General features: G+C 42.5%; 1 pseudogene; it reads left to right on the forward strand.

Moving 5' to 3' along the window:
• The first annotated feature begins 1,204 nt into the window (after positions 1–1,204).
• Positions 1,205–15,036, forward strand: LOC105747523 (COP9 signalosome complex subunit 8-like; annotated as a pseudogene).
• Positions 15,037–17,376: the final 2,340 nt, after the last annotated feature.

Here is a 17,376-nt window from a genome sequence, read left to right on the forward strand (position 1 = left end):
ATGAGTTGGGTCATGATGTGAGCAGAGGAGGTACATGGAAGAAAGAACAAGCTTTGTATTTTAGTATCTTTAACAGGCTATTTTTCTGCTTTTTGAACTAGGAGACTGTTTTAGTTTCCTAGCTGTTAAAACAAATACCATGCAATGGCTTGGCTTAAACAACAGAAATTTATTGGCTCGTGGTTTTGAGGCTATGAGAAGTACAAAATTGAGATGTCAGCAAGGCGATGCTTTCTGCCTGAAGACTGTGGTGTTCTGCAGCTGGCTGCTGGTGACCCTTGGGGATCTTCGGCTTTTCTGTCACATGGCAATGCACATGGTGGTATCCTCTTTCTTTTTCAGGTTCAGTGACTTCCACGTTCTTGCTTCTCCAGGGACTTCTCTCATGGTTTTCTCTATAAGGTTCAGTATTAGGATTAAGACCCATCCTTATTCAGCTGACCACACCTTAGCTAAAAATAACCTCATTTAGAGGTCGTATTTACAAAGGGTTCCCACCCACAGGAATGGACTAAGGTTAAGAACATGTTTCTCTGGGATACATAACTCCAGTCTGCCACAGGGCCCTATGCTTTCATTTTGCCCTGGGCTCTGCATATTGGGTAGCTGATTCTGAGTCCATGCACTCCTGCCTGCCAGAGAGTGGGAGCCTCAAAGCCTGCTCTGGGCTTGCTCCCCTTGAACCTCTCACTTTCTCTATCTCTTCCTCTCCCTCCTTTCTTCTCTCCTTTCCTTCCCTCTATCTCCCTCTCTCATTGCTCCATCCAAATCCTCATTTCTCAACTAGTAATCTGAGTAGAATGAATATAAACAGTGATAATAAATGTACTTTAAAAAGAAAAACCCTCACAAGTATAGGTACAATTTGACATCCTATTTGTCAGACCAGAAAGGCCTGCACCGAGCTCATGGAGTCACATCAAGTGGTTTGACCAGAAATTACACCGTATCAGGCCAGGGAACATGCCTGTTCTATGCCGTTTCACACTGGACTTCCACCACCCCTGGGCTCCCTGGGCTGTCCACTTGCCCCATGGTGGTTGGGGTGTTGGCATGGCATGGATGGAACCTAGACCTGTAACCCACCTTCCTGGAGCCTCTACAAACTGCCCGACCACCTCCTCAGGAAAACAGGGTTGAAGTTACCTGGGTTCTCTGCCTGCCATCCTGGGGAGGATGAGCAACACTGAGTGTGGGGCCCAACATGGTGGATGTGACTCTGGTCCTCAGAGTTGAGGCCAGGGGTGGTCCTGTCCTTGAGAAGGGTGAGCTGGGGGATGCTTTGGTTTTACACTGGGGTCAAGGCCTGCTGGGTGCAGGTGCACTGGTGTTTTGGTGCTGAGGCTCATGGGCACAGCTTCCTTCCTCTCCCTTCTGGGCACTTGGCACTCTTTCATCTCTACCTGACTCTCAGGCCTGGACCACCTGACCTCTCTGGCCTCAGAATCTCATCATTTCTCCTCCTCTGGGCTTGTGCAGAGCTCTCTAGCACAGCACTTGAGCACGAGTTACTCTATTGCAAATTGCTTTTCCATGGGACAGGACACTGGCCTCTTCACAAAGCTCAGCTCTCGTCAGGAGTCCTGATGAGACCCTCTGCTGCACTGCATCCCAACTCTGTGTCCTTATCCCAGTTGAAGTCTCTTCCCTTCTGTCATCTGGTCAGGTTCTGTTTTGCTGAGCCAGCCCTTCCTACCAGACCCCTCCCCAACTCCCTCCCAGCAAGCCTATGGACTCCTTTTCGGGTTGTCTATCATGTACTGGTGATAAAGTTACCTCACCCTCCAACCCAACCCTCAGTGCCTGACATTGCTCTGCTCTCAGGTTGTCTGTTCGAAGTGAAGGATGTGGAAGACACTCCCAAGCACGTGAAGAGCTGTGGAGTCCATCAATAGAGGAAACCCTTTACCTGCAGAAAATACAGCAGGGACTTCCTAGCCAGCCTGGGCCTCGTCCAGCCCCAGGGCACTCACACCGGAGGAAAGCCATGCAGGAGCACTCGGCGTGGGAAGGACTTCCCACACAGTGCCAATGTTGAGCAGCTCCCAGGAGTCCATGCTATACCAGAGCCCTTCAAGGGCAGCAATTTTGGGGGAAACGGACTGGCCCAGTGGTTAGGGCGTCCGTCTACCATATGGGAGGTCCGTGGTTCAAATCCTGGGCCTCCTTGACCCGTGTGGAGCTGGCCATGCGCAGTGCTGATGCGCGCAAGGAGTGCCGTGCCACGCAAGGGTGTCGCCCGCGTGGGGGAGCCCCACGCGCAAGGAGTGCGCCCGTGAGGAAAGCCGCCCAGCGTGAAAAGAAAGAGCAGCCTGCCCAGGAATGGCGCCGCCCACACTTCCTGTGCCGCTGACAACAACAGAAGTGGACAAAGAAACAAGACGCAGCAAATAGACCCCAAGAACAGACAACCAGGGGAGGGGGGGGGAATTAAATAAATAAATAAATCTTTAAAAAAAAAAAAAAGGGCAGCAACTTTGGGAAATCCTTCCTGAAGAGCACTGCCTCCATGAACTACCTGAGAAATCACCCCCAAAGAAAGGCTCTATAGATGTCCAACAGGCAGAAATGTCTCAAAAAGACATTAACTCTCATTACTCACAGAAAAATTCTTTTTTTTTTTTTTTTTTAATTTTTTAATTTTTTATTGACTTTGTAATAATATTACATTAAAAATATATATGTGAGGTCCCATTCAACCCCACCCCCCCACCCCCCCTCTCCCCCCCCAGAAAAATTCTTGTTGGAGGAACAACCTGTGTGTGTAATGAGGGTGAAAAGGACCTTCATCATCTGTCTAAAGAGAAAGCACCAGAAATTTCTCACTGAGAAAAGATAATACAAGTGCAGTGAATTTGAGAAATCCTTTAGCCATAGACCCACACATGTTCACCACCACAAAATTCACACAAGAAAAAGACCCTAGGGAGCAGATGTGGCTCAGGTGGTTGGGCACCTCCTTCCATATGGGAGGTTCCAGGTTCAGTTCCTAGTGCCTCCTGACAACAAGCAAACAAACCAAAAAACCAACTCAGGGGACCCAATGTAGCTCAGTGGTTGAGCACCAGCTTCCCACATAAGAGTTCCTGGGTTCAATCCCCAGCCCTGGTACCTCGAAAAAAAAAAAAAAAAGTAAAAAATAAAAAAATTTAAAAAGAGTAAGACCCTGTAAATACAACAAATGTAGGAAAACTTTCAGCAGTACCTTTTGCCTCTGTCAGCACCAGAAATTTCACATTGGAGAAAGGCCTTATGAGTGTAGTGAATATGGGAAAGACTTCAATCTCCTCAATCAGCACCAGAAAGCTTACACTAAAGAAAGGCCGTATAAAGTGCAGCTAATGTGGAAAAGTGTGTAGTCAAAACTCCAACCCCATTCAACACCAGAGAGCTCAGGTCAAATGTGGGAAAACCTTCAGCAGTTTCTCCTGCCTCATTGGGTGCCAGGGGTTCATAGTGGAGAAGGGCCTTTCTAAAGTGCAGCCAGTGTGGGGAAGCCTTCATTGAAAGATCCTCACTTGTTTGCCACCTGAAAGTTCACCAAATAGGCCTCGAGAGTGCAGTACGTATCCAAGAGCCTTTAGCTGCACATCTAAGCTTGTTCAGCACCCAGAAAGTTCACAGTTAGAAAGACCTTGTAAGTGCAGAGACTGTGCCAAAACCTTCAGATATAGCTCCTGCTTCATTCTGTATCAAAATGCTCATTTCATATTAGAAAAAAGCCTTATAAACGTGTTGAATGTGAGAAAGTATTTAAATACAGCTCCACTAAGTTCACAACAGAAAAGACTTATAAATGCAGCAAATGTGGAAAAGCCTTTAGATATAGCTACCACCTCATGTGGCTCAAGAAAGTTCACAACCAAAAGGACTTATCAATATAGTGAATATGGTAAGGCCTTACATCAAAGCTTCACATTTGTTCTGTTTTGCATAAAAGGATTCATACAGGAGAAAAGTCTCTAAAGTGCAACGAGTATGGGAAAGCCTTCAGTTGCAGCTCCATAGGTTTCCTTTCCTCATGGATATTGTTGATTCCACACAGAATGCCTGCAGTGGATTTCCCTGTGTCAGATGGTTTGAGAACAGAGTTGGGATCTAGCTGTGTGGAGGGCTGAGGGTGCTCGTGTCTGCCTCAGAGGGTACAGCAGGGTGGCAGGGAACAGAGAGCACAAGATAGACACAGAACAGTCAGCAACTGCAAACAATGGGGTAGGATAAATACATATAAATAAACACACACACACACAAGCATTACATTAGTTTCCTATCACTGCCCCACCAAATTACTACAAGCCTAGCAGTTTAAAAAAACACAAATTAATGATCTTACAGTTCACTAGGTCAGATATCCAGGTTTAAAATGGCTTAGCTGGGTCCTTGGCTTAGTCTCACATGACAAAAACCAAGGTGTTGCCAGGTCTGCATTCCTTTCTGGAGGCTTTGGGGGTGAGTCCGCTTCATCCAGGCAGCCAGCTGATTTCAGTTCCTGGCATCTGCAGGAATGAGGCTCCCATTCCTTTGCTGGCTGACAGTTGGGGTCTGGTCTGCTTTCCTTCTCATGCTTTGCACATGGCACCAGCAAAGGTGGTTGAACCTGACTTCAATTCTCTCTGACTTCCTTTCTTTTCCCAGATGGAGAAAGTTCTCATCTATAATCCAGAACAATCTTATTTTAAACCTGTAACCTTAATTATATTGGCAAATGACATATGACATAACAGTCCCAGGTTCCAGCGTGAGGTATGGACAGCTCTGGGGGCTTCTGCCTACCACACAAATGCTAACTGGCAGCTGTAACAAGAGCTGTGAAGGCCACTCTCTTGAATTCCTGCATTATGGGATCTGTAGGTCTGTCCTCATGTTTCTTTTGGGGGCCAAGGTGAATTATGATGATTGGCTTTTACCTTTTAGTGAAGGAAACCCTATGTCCCTTTTGTGCATCTATGAATAATTGTAATGTAATGTGTTCTCCCCTATTTGCACCAAGTGGACCTAGACTTGTAGTGCCAAATGCATCCCCTCTCCTGGATGCTGCCATGTCCCCGATTCTGCCCTTGTGCATGTTCTGAATGTGGCAGCCAGAGGGATCTTCCCAAAAGAGCTGGAGCTCTGGCCCTGTGGCACCCGCTGCCCTTCCCAATCCCTGTTGCACTGTCTCCTGTCAGGAATGGCTTGGGAGTCCAGCTCCAGCCAAGCAATTATATGCAGTATTAGTGCTTTTCAAACTACCCATCCATTACCACCATCCAGAAGATGTGGAATTTCACAGCAGCTCTGGGCCTGGGCTCCTCTAGAGAGATGGGAGAATCCCCAGCAGGGCTGCCTTGGAGGCAGGGCCAGTGCAGCCATTTGCCTTTGCCCCATCAAGCCTGGCCTCTCCTTTGCGATCTGGTCTGCCCCCAGGATCAGACAGGGTGGCCCAGGGCTTTCTGATTCCCCTTGTCTGAAAAGGCTCCTCAGGCTCGATCCTCTTCCCTCACCCACCCATTCATGAAGCCTCCTTGGCCAGATCTGTCTTGTCTCCCTCTTTAAAGATCCTGCCTATACAGTTGACAGGTCTTTGTTTGTAATTCCCTGTGTTGGAAATGTCTCTCTGCTGCTTTTACCAGGAAACCTCTAACTGTGCTTCAGTCCTAACAGCCTTAACAGTCACAGCAGTAGTGAAATAACAACCAACATATATTGAAAGCTTAATAAATTCTGGCCATCATGATTTGAACATAACCCATTCTTTTACGTAAACCTGTACCAGTTTGATATTTTAGATGAATTCCAAAAAGAAATATTGAATTATGTTTGTAAACTGTTTTTTTTCTCCAGGCATATTAGATTATATTGCTTTACATGATTAAGTAATCAAGTAAACCTCTTGTGACAGTAGGGCATTGAGTCCCTACCCCTTGGTGAATGGGGACTCACAGATAAAAGACATGACAAAGGACAGAGTTGGGGACTTTTAATGTTGGAGTTTTGCTGTTGGAGTTTGATGCTGAATTCTTAAGCTGGAGCCCCAGGAAGTATGCTCACAGAGAAAAGAGAAACAAGCCCCAGGAAGAGAGGGACCCTGAGCCCAGAAAGAAGGAAGACCTTGGAAGGGAGGAACCCAGGAAGCCTAAAACCTTGCAGATGTCAGCAGCCATTTTGCTCCAACACATGAATATAGACTTTGGTGAGGGAAATAACTTACGCTTTATGGCTCATCAACTCCACTTTCCACTGTGTGGCCAGTACACATGCTGTGACTCGCCAGTGGCATCTGCATGCCAATAGTCCTCTAAACTCACACAGTAATTATTATCAATCATGGAGGAGCCCAATCCAACTGAACCCCATAGTGAGGAAAGGCTGAATAAGGTTTGGGCCCCTCAAGTTCTCTTTCATTCAGTGGAACCCCACTCCCCTCAGTCTGTTGGAGGCAGATTTGGCAATGGAAGCTAGCATCATAAAATGGTGCAGTAAGAGAAGTAACTGGACCAGGAAGAGGAGGCACCTGCCCCAATGAAGTCATGGCCATTGATGGCCACAGGGATTGGGACTGGTCACGCAGCTGTGTCGGGAGTAATTATTGTAGAGGGGCCGGGCATGGAGAGGGCCATTCTGGAATCAGTGCTAATGAGAAGCAATAACCTCTGGTAACTGACTGCCAGTTTCTCACTTCAGTACCTGATGAGTTTGATCATTTTTCTGAATTCACTGGTAACTGGAAAGCCACCTTTCCTGAGCAAGGAGTCCATTGTCTTGATCTGATCCCAGTCTTGTTTCTTAGCAACACAGACAACTATGTGGGCATACACTTGAAGCCATTTTCCTTGATGAATTCAATTAGAATCCCATGGATCCCTACCTCCCAGTCTAGGTAATCACTGGCATTCTCAAAGTTAGTGAGGAGGGAGACAGAGCAGAAGTATGTGGTCAGCTCCTTTTGGGTTGGGAAGGTGGGATTTATTAGGTTAAGAGCTTATAATTCCAAGGCTGGGAATAATGTCCAAATTAAGACATCAAGCAAAACTTACTCCAGGAAGGTTGGTTGCTGGTGATCCTGGACTTCTGCCACATGGCAAGGTGCAATGGCAGCTGGGCTGGTCTCTGCCGCCTCCTTCAGGATCACTTCCTCCCTGAGCTCTGCTGTGGGTGATCAGGCACATGGCTCATCTCTCCCTTCTGCTCTAGGCCTCATCTCTCTCAGCTTTTGGGTAAAGTGGATTTCTCAGCTCCTGGTCCCTTCTCTCTCATCTTCTGTGTTCTTCTCTATCTCTGCAGTTTTTTTTCCATCTGAAGCTTTTATCCCTCCATTTATAAAGGACTCCAGTAAGAAGATTAAGCCCAACCTGGGCTATGTCTTACTATAACGATATAATCAAGTGCTCCTTACTCTAATCTGATCTAATCTAATCAAAGTCTCACAATAGGATCAATTTAAGAATTTAACTTTCTGGGGTCCACATAAAAAACTCAGACCAATCACCAGGTCCTTCACATCCTTGGTTAAATTTATTCCTAGACATTTATTTTCATTGCTATTGTAAATTGAATTTATTTCCTGATTTCCTCTTCAATTGTTTATTATTAATGTATAGAAACACTACTGATTTTTTCATGTTGATCTTGTATACTGCTACTTTGCTGAACTAGTTTATTAGTTCTAATAGCTTTATTGTAGCTTTCTGGGGGTTTTCTAAATATAGGATCATGTCATCTGAAAATAGTGATAATTTTACTTCTACTTTTCCCATTTATTTCTTTTCCTTGACTAATTTTTCTAGGTAGAATTTCTAGTATAATGTTTAATAAAAATGGTGACAGTGGGTACCCTTGTCTTGTTCTCAATCTTAGAGGAAAATCTTTCAGCCTTTTGCCATTGAGTACAATGTTGACTAAAGGTTTTTCATAGATGACCTGTATCTTTATTTACTTATTTATTTTTAGGTACCAGGACCAGGGATTGAACCTAGGACCTCAACGTGGAAAGTCAGTGTTTAACCACTGAGCCACATTGGCTCTCCTGAGTTGGATTTCTTGTTTTGTTTTGCTTGTTTGTTTTTAGGAGGCACCAGGAACCAAACCTGGGACATCCCCTGTGGGAAGCAGGTACTCAACTGCTTGAGCCACATCCACTCCCTGCCCTGTATCATTTTGAGGAAGTTTCCTTCTATTTCTATCCTTTGAAGTGTTTTTACCAAGAAAGAATGCTGGATTTTGTCAAATGTCTTTTTTCACCAATAGAGATTGTTAGATCCCGGATTAAAGAGGTTCAGAGGCAGATCAGGATTCAGGCAGGAATTTAATTGATCACCAGCAAGGTGGGGGTCTGAAGTGAGGCTTCAGCCCACCCACCTGTCTAGGCTGGGAATGTTCCTTTTGAGCTGGGAGAAGTGGCTGGGTTTACAGAAGGGGCACGTAGATGTGATGCGAAGATACGGTGTGGGAAAGTACCAAGTTAGCTATTTCAGAGAAGGGTGTAATATTCTGAAAATTGTCCCACCTTTGGGCTAGGAATGTTCTGTGGCTTTGCAAGGATGGTAATAAGCAGGGGCTGGAGTGGAGCATCCTGTGTTTGAGCACAGACGAGCTCAGGGGCAAGAGGTCACTTCCTAATAGAGGTGATCATGCAGTTTTTCTCCTTTAATTTGCTAATGTGGTATATTACATTAATTTATTTTCCTGTGTTGAACCACTCTTGCATACCTGGGATAAAACCCACTTGATCATGGTGTATAATTATTTTAATGTGCTGTTGGATTCAATTTGCAAGTATTCTCTTGAGGACTTTTGCATTTATATTCATTAGAGAGATTGGTCTGTGATTTTCTTTTCTTGTAGTACCTTTATCTGGTTTTGGTATTAGGGTGATGTTGGCTTCATAGAATGAGTTAGGTAGTGTTTCCTCCTCTTCAGTTTTTTGGAAGAGTTTGAGTAGGCTTGGTATTAATTTTCCTTGAAATGACTGGTAGAATTCACCTGTGAAGCCATCTTTTCCTGGGCTTTTCTTTGTTGGGAGGTTTTGACAATTGGGAGGTTTTTTCATGACAGATTCAATCTCTTTACTTATGATTGGTTTGTTGAAGTCTTCTATATCTTCTCGAGTCAGTGTAGATAGTTTGTGTATTTCTAGGAAGTTGTCCATTCCATCTAAGTTGTCAAATTTGTTGGCATAGAGTTGTTCATAGTATCTTCTTATGATCTTATTTCTGTGGGACCAATAATAATGTCCCTGCTCTCATTCTGATTTTATTTATTCACATATTCTCTTTTTTTCTTTGTCAATCTAGCTAAGGGTTTGTCAATTTTGATCTTCTCAAAGAACCAACTTTTGGTTTTATTGATTCTCTGTCTTTTGTTCTCAATTTCATTTATTTCTGCTTTAATCTTTGTTATTTCTTTTCTTCTGCTTGCTTTGGGTTGAGTTTGCTGTTCTTTTATTTCAGGTGTGCGGTTAGGTCTTTGATTTTATCACTTTCTCATTTTTTAAAATTTAGGTATTTAGGGCTATAGATTTCCCTCACAGCACTAACTTTGCTACATCCTATAGGTTTTGATATGCTGTAGTCTTGTTTTCATTCATCTCAAGGTGTTTACTGATGTTGATAACTGGAAAATGTGCTTATTGAAATTTCTTCACTTAAGCAGATTTGAAAATTCTAAAATCAATTGAACTGGCTTTCAATTAATCTAATTTTAGAAGTTTACTCTTTTCACTTAGTTCCCTGAAGAATATTAACCAAATCTTCTAGTTTTGCTAACAGGAATAGGATAACATCTCAAAGCAAAACTAGACAGAATAGTGTAAATCTGTAACTTTTTCAGAGACAAAAAGCTTGATATCCTTGAGCAGCTGTTTGAGAAAGGAGCCCCAAAGGCCTTGCACCTGCAAAACTATATCAAAACTGTGCTGTATTAGCCACTGAAATCAAGGACAAGTTGGATGTGCTTGAGACAGTGCAGGACTGAGAAATTCCATGTTCTCCCCTCACAAGACCTCTGACATCACTTTCTTTTTTTAAAGATTTATTTATTTCTTGCCCCCCTCATTGTTTTGCACTTGCTGTCTACTCTCTGTGTCTGTTCATTGTGTGCTATCTCTGTCTCCTTGTCTTCTTTTTAGGAGGCACTGGGAACTGAACTCAGGACCTCCCATGTGAGAGGGAGGCACCCAATCACTTGAACCACTTCCACTCCCTGCTTGTGTCTCTCGTTGTGTCTTCTCACTGTGTCTTCTCATTGTGTCATCTCATTGCATCAGCTCATTGTGTCAGCTCATCATCCAGCCTGTCGTAACAGCTCATTGTCTTGCTCATCTTCTTTAGGAGGCACCGAACCAAACCCAGGACCTCCCATGTGGTACTGGGCACCCAATTGCTTGAGCTACATCTGCCTCCATCACTTATTTTTTACTTGTTTTCCTTCTCCCCTTCTCCCTTTGCTTTTAAAAACCCTAATTCCCTAGGGAAACAGACTTTGGCCCAGTGGTTAGGGCGTCCGTCTACCACATGGGAGGCCCGCGGTTCAAGCCCCGGGCCTCCTTGACCCGCGTGGAGCTGGCCCATGCGCAGTGCTGAGGAGCGCAAGGAGTGCACCCATAAGGAGAGCCGCCCAGCGCAAAGGAGGGAGCAGCCTGCCGAGGAATGGCGCCGCCCACACTTCCCATGCCACTGACGACAACAGAAGCGGACAAAGAAACAAGACGCAACAAAAAGACACAGAAGACAGACAACCGGGGGAATTAAATAAATAAAAATAAATCTTTAAAAAAAAACAAAACCCTAATTCCCAAGAAGCAGATGTATTTCAAGTGATTGGGCTCCCACCTACCACACGAGGGGTCCTGGGTTCAATTACCAGCCACGGTACCTCAAAAAAAAAAAAAGATGAGAAAGTCAGCAAGCTGACGTGATGGATTGTCATGGCAAGCTGACATAGCAAGATGATGCAACAAGACACGCAAGGAGGAAACATAATGAGAGATACAACAGAGTAGGGAAAGGAGGTGGCTCAAACAGTATATCATGCTGTTTTGGGGTGCCACATTCTGTATGTCTTTTATTTGTTTTATTTTTATTTATTTTTTAGGTACCAGGGCCAGGGGATTGAACCCAGGACCTCATATGTGGGAAACTGGCATGCAACCACTGAGCCACATCAGTTCCCTGTATGTCTTTTAAGTCTAGTTCATTTATCATATTATTCAAATTGTTTGCCTCATGTATTTTGGGGGACAGTGTTTAGGTACATAAATATTTAAAATTGTTATTTCTTCTTGGTGAATTGCCCCCCTTTATTAATAAATAATGCCTTTCTTTGTCTCTTATAGCAATTTTGCATTTATTTATTTATTTATTTTAAATTTATTTCTCTCCCCTTCCCACCCCCCCACCCCCCAGTTTTTGCTGTGTGTTCTTCTGTGACCGCTTCCATCCTTATCAGAGGTTCCAGGAATCTGTGTTTCTTTTTTGTTGCATCATCTTGTTGTGTCAGCTCTCCGTGTGTGCGGCGACATTCTTGGGTAGGCTGCACTTTCTTTCGCACTGAGCAGCTCTCCTTACGGGGCGCACTCCTCGTGCATGGGGCTCCCCTATGCGGGACACACCCCCGTGTGGCACGGCACTCCTTGCCTGCATCAGCACTGTGCATGGGCCAGCTCCACATGGGTCAAGGAGGCCTGGGGTTTGAACCATGGACCTCCCATGTGGTAGGCGGATGCCCTATTCATTGGGCCAAGTCCAATTCCCCAATTTTGCATTTAAAATCTAGTTTAAGGAAAGCTAGTGAGGGTCAGTGGTTGAGAACCAGCTTCCCACATATGAGGTCCCAGGTTCAATCTCTGGCCCTGGTACTTCAAAAAAATAAAATAAAATATTTTGTCCAAAATTAGTGTAGCCACCCCAGGTCTTTTTTAGTTACTTTTTGCAGGAATATCTTTTTTCCAACTTTTTGCTTTCAGTCTATTTGTGTCCTTGCATCTAAGGTGAATCTCTTGTAGATAGCATATAGATAGCTCATATATATATTTTTTAAGATTTATTTATTCATTTATTTATCTCCCCCCCCCCCAATCCTGGTTGTCTGTTCTCTGTGTCTATTTGGGGTGTCTTCTTTGTCCACTTCTGTTGTCGTCAGCAGCACGGGAATCTGTGTTTCTTTTTGTTGCATCATCTTGTTGTGTCAGCTCTCTGTGTGTGTGGCACCATTCCTGGACAGGCTGCACTTTCTTTCATGCTGGGCAGCTCTCCTTACGGGGCACACTCCTTGCACATGGGGCTCCCCTACATGGGGGACACCGCTGCGTGGCAGGGCACTCCTTGTGTGCATCAGTACTGTGCATGGGCCAGCTGCACACAGGTCAAGGAGGCCCGGGGTTTGAACTGTGGGCCTCCCATGTGGTAGACGGACATCCTAACCACTGGGCCAAGTCTGCCTATATATATATATTTTAACAAATCAATTTTATTGATACATAGTAGTAAAGCATACAAGACATCCAAAGTGTACATTCAAGGGATAACAATTGGTTTTATCAGTCAGAAAGAAGAATCTGTATCTCTATTTCAGTTGGCCAGTAATCCCCATGGTCATATGAGCTAATTTCTATAATATTTACATTTTACATATATGTATTTGCATGTGTGTGCATATATATGTATAAGCAAATAAATATACTTCCTGTCAGTTCTGTTTCTCTGAAGAACACTCGCTAAGATAGTACATTTGCAGGATAAAACATCAATAAACAAAAATCATTTGGATTTTAAGGAATGAATAATCCAAAATTGAAATTAAGAAAATAATTCTTTACAATAGCATAAAAATAATAAAATATTTAAGAGTACATTTAACAAAAGAAGGGCATATCTTGTGATCTGAATGCTACAAACCATTGTTGAAAGAAATTGAAGAAGATCTAAATAAATGGAAAGACATTCCATGTTCATGGATCAGAAAACTTAATATTGTTAAGATGGCAATACTCTACAAATTGAGGTACACATTCAATGCAATCCCTACCATTTTCCTGGTTGGCTTCTTTGTAGAGGTTACCAAGCCACTTCTAAAATTCGTATGGAATTACAAGTGATCCAGAATAACTAAGACAACTTAAAAAAATGTTGGAGGTTGCACACTTCCTGATTTCAAAACTTACTACAAAACAGCAGTAATCAAAAGAGCATGGTACTGGAATACAGAAACACATATAGATTGATTCATAGAATTGAAAGTCCAGAAATAAATCCATGTATCTATGGTAAATTGATTTTTTTAACAAGGGCCTTAAAACAATTCAATGTATGAAAGAATATTCCTTTCAACAAACATTGCTTGTACAATTGGATAGCTACCTGCAAAATATGAAGTTGGATCCTTACCTCATACCATATACAAAATTTAACTCCAAATGGATCAAGACCTAAATATAAGAACCAAAGCTATAAGATTCTCCGAAGAAAACATAGGGGGTAAATTGTTATGACCTTAGACTTGGAAATGGATTCTTTCATATGATGGCAAAATATTAGCAACAAAAAGATCTTTTCAAAATTAAAAACTTTTATGCTTAATAGGATACTATGATAGGGCATATCATAGGACTACTACTACTGAGTAGTCTAGGGAGGTTAATGTTGGAGTACAGCTAGAGGATAGTATAGGGAATGTATAACAGTGATGTCGGTGGTAGATGATGATTAGTTAATAGTGTAGATGCAGGAGTGTTCTTTTACTACAAGTATTGGGAGTGTGGTGGTACATGGGAGAAATGTAATCAATGTGACTTATAGAGTATAGTTGGCAGTGGTATTGTAATTTTTGTGTAACAAGGGCAAGTAGAGTACTGTATTGATGCTAAAAGTAAACACAAGAGAAGGTTGGGGTTTGGTTTTGTGATATATAAATGTGATTAAGCATTTTTTCCTCTTCTTCATTAATAGGGAGACCTTGGCTATGTCACTTGACTAATCTGTATTCATCTGTGTATCTTTCTGAACACTGGAGGAACAATTGCGTTTGTCATTGGGATTGGATGGGCTAGAGGCCCCTGGACAGAATTTTTAGGAGTAATGCTTCCATGGCTTGTTGAGCTGCCTTTTGTCAGTTAATTTATCTTTAATTTTTATTAATTTTATTTTTAAAATATTTTTTATTAGAGAGGTTTTGAGCTTACAAAACAATCCTGCATATCATGCAGAATTCCCATACGTTGCTCCTCCACTAACACCTTGCATTGTTGTGGAACATTTGTGACAGATTATGGAAGAACATCATCAAAATATTACTATGGTCTGTAGCTTACATTTGGTATATTTTTCCATACACCTCCCTATTATTAATATCATGTACTCTATTGTACATATGTTATAGTTCATGAGAGAAAGCTCTCATATTTGTACTTTAACCACTGTGCATCATTCACCACATGGTTTGCTGTGTTATACAGTTCCATGACTTGTATGATCTATCCAAAGTGTATGGTTGGCTTCTAGCTCTCTAGCTGCTCTGTAGTGAATAATGCAAGATACCCTTTGGAAAGAATATCACCTAGTATAAAGTCTTCCATTTCTGAACTGAAGGGAATTTGGTCAGCAGGATAGAGACTCTGGGAGAGAGATTTCCGTGGGATCTACATGACCATCAACAGCCACCAGCGGTTGGAGATGTCCAGCCAATCATGGAAGCACTAAGAGGTGCAACAAGGAGATGAGCCTTCACCCTGGTTTCTCAGGCATATACCTCCAGAATCACTGACAACTTTGCAGCCATTGCCAGGCTTCCTGCAGAAGAGGATGTGAAAGGTATTTTAGAACAAGGATGGCAAGCTGACTCCACCACGAGAATGGTTATGCTCAAAAAGTGGGATGCAGGAGCCCTGGAGGTTTCCTTTAACAGGTTTATTCCCTTATTAGAGCCGCCCCAGTCCCACCAATCCCCAGTGAACAGCGGCCAGTCAGATTGACAGATTTCATGGCTTTCCTTGAAAACCAATTTGTCATTCAGAGTTCAAGATCCACCTTCAGGGAAGCAGACTTGGCCCAATGGATAGGGTGACTGCCTACCACATGGAGGTCCATGGTTCAAACCCTGGGCCTCCTTGACCCGTGTGCAGCTGTGTGCATGCAAGGAGTGCTCTGCCACACTGGGGTGTCCCCCGTGTAGAAGAGCCCCAAGCACAAAGAATGCAACCCATAAGAAGAGCCGCCCAGCGTGAAAGAAAGTGCAGCCAGCCCAGGAATGGTGCCACACACACGGAGACCTGACATAGCAAGAAGATGCAACAAAAAGAAACACAGATTCCCAGTGCCACTGATAAGGATAGAAGCAGTCACAGAAGAACACACAGTGAATGGACACAGAGAGCAGACAACTGGGGGGGGGGGGAAGGGAGAGAAATAAATTTTAAAAAATAATAAATCTTTAAAAAAAATCCACCTTCAGAATCCTGTATATGGACAAATAGAGAAATGTATAATTTTTATTTTCAATTTATTTGGATTAAGTAACTCAGCATTTCTTACTATATGATAAAATACATGTGTACTATAAAGTATATTATATATATTTTGTTCTTAAACATTGTGCTGAATAGTTGTTGAAACAATTTTCATTTTGTAATATTCATCAGTTTGGATGGAGCAAGTTTGATGTGGCAAAGCTATTTTTCCTAGTGACTTGTAAATGGTAGCTCTACAGTTAATGTAGAGCAGTGGCTGTCAGCTGTTTTCTCTGCTCCCCCATCTCCCCACACACACCTCTCTCCCATCAGTACCATTTGTTGATAGTCCTGTGATTCATTTGGGGATTGCTGGGGAATCAGACTTACCTTGTTTGGAAGAATATGCTCCAAATGTTGAAATGGTGAAAAATGTTACCTCTTTTTAGAAGAAAGGAGTGTGGAGTGCATGATATTGGAAGAGCAGCTAGTAAGATAAGTGAGGGAAGCAGTTGTGGCTCAAGCCATTGGGTGCATGCCTACTCCATTGGAGGTCCAGATTCAGTTCCCCATGCCTCCTTAAAAAAAAAAAAAAAAAAAGAGGAGGAGACACAGAGAGCCAGAGAGCACACAATGAACAAACACAGAGCCCAAACAATGAGGGAGAGGAATAAATACTTGAAATAAATCTTTACGATGAGTGATACACAACTATTCTTGCAGCCTGTAGGTTGATTACATTTATCCTTCAGTTCAAGTTCTGCTTTTTAAAGAAATACTGAAAAACTAATCTTTCACTTTTTTTAGTATGTGGCAGCCCTCTGGACATTTGAACTTTCTTATTGTATCTTCAGATTAAAATACCCCCTTTTCATTTATTCTACATTTGTTCAGTAAATATTTAATTGAATTATTCAATTCTTTTATCTATGGTAGTTTGTAGAAATTTTGCTTTCCAGGTATTCTTTCTGTGGACAAATTCTGGTTATGAAATTTTCAATTAAATAGAAAGACCTATATATTCATAATTACATGATTTGTGATTCACTCATTCTGAATGTATTTTATCAGCTGACATGACTCAAAACTGTTTTATGAAGAGGCCTTAGGTTTTTATTTGGACAAGCCAAACATCCTTTCCTTGGTTCTTTTCTAACAACTCTCATTATAATACATGACAGTCCTTTGTGTCTGAAAAGCAATTATCTTCTCACCCTTATTTCCTCTTCCCATAATAAATATTGTTCTTCTGTTCCTCATATATCATTTAAAAATTCTACATACATTAAGCTCCAGTACCCCTTCTTAGCCCTCACCCTATCTCCTAGTAACCTATATTCTAGATTTTGACTTCATGTGTTTAGTCTTCATATTTAGTTCATAGTAGTGAGACCACACAATATTTGTCCTTTTGTTTCTGGCTTATTTCATTCAGCATGTCATCAAACTTCATCCACATTTTCATGTGTGTCCAATTTCATTTCTTCTTACAGAAGCATGGTATTTCATTGTATGTATATACCATTACATACAACTTAATGTTTATTCATTCTCTGGTTGATGGACACTTGAGTTAATGTAGCAGTTTAATATGGTTACGAATTCCAAAAATAGATATTGGATTATGCTTGTAACCTGATCTGTACCTGATTGAGTATAGATGATTGAGTTATGATTAGGGCATTGGATCCCCACCCCTTGGTGGGTGGGGACTCACAGATGAAAGGCATGGCAAAGAACAGAGTTGAGGATTACTGATGTTGGAGTTTGATGCTGAAGACTTAAGCTGGAGCACTGGGAAGTAAGCTCACAGAGGAATAGAAGCCAGCCCCAGGAAGAAAGGAACCTTGAACCTAGAGAAAAGCAAGCCCCAGGAACATAGGAACACAGGAAACCCAAACCCACACAGACATCAGCAGCCATCTTGCTCCAACATGTGGAAATAGACTTTGGTGAGG

The sequence above is a fragment of the Dasypus novemcinctus genome, chromosome 18 (assembly GCF_030445035.2).
Source record: "Dasypus novemcinctus isolate mDasNov1 chromosome 18, mDasNov1.1.hap2, whole genome shotgun sequence".
In the NCBI taxonomy this organism is placed as follows: Eukaryota; Metazoa; Chordata; class Mammalia; order Cingulata; family Dasypodidae; genus Dasypus; species Dasypus novemcinctus.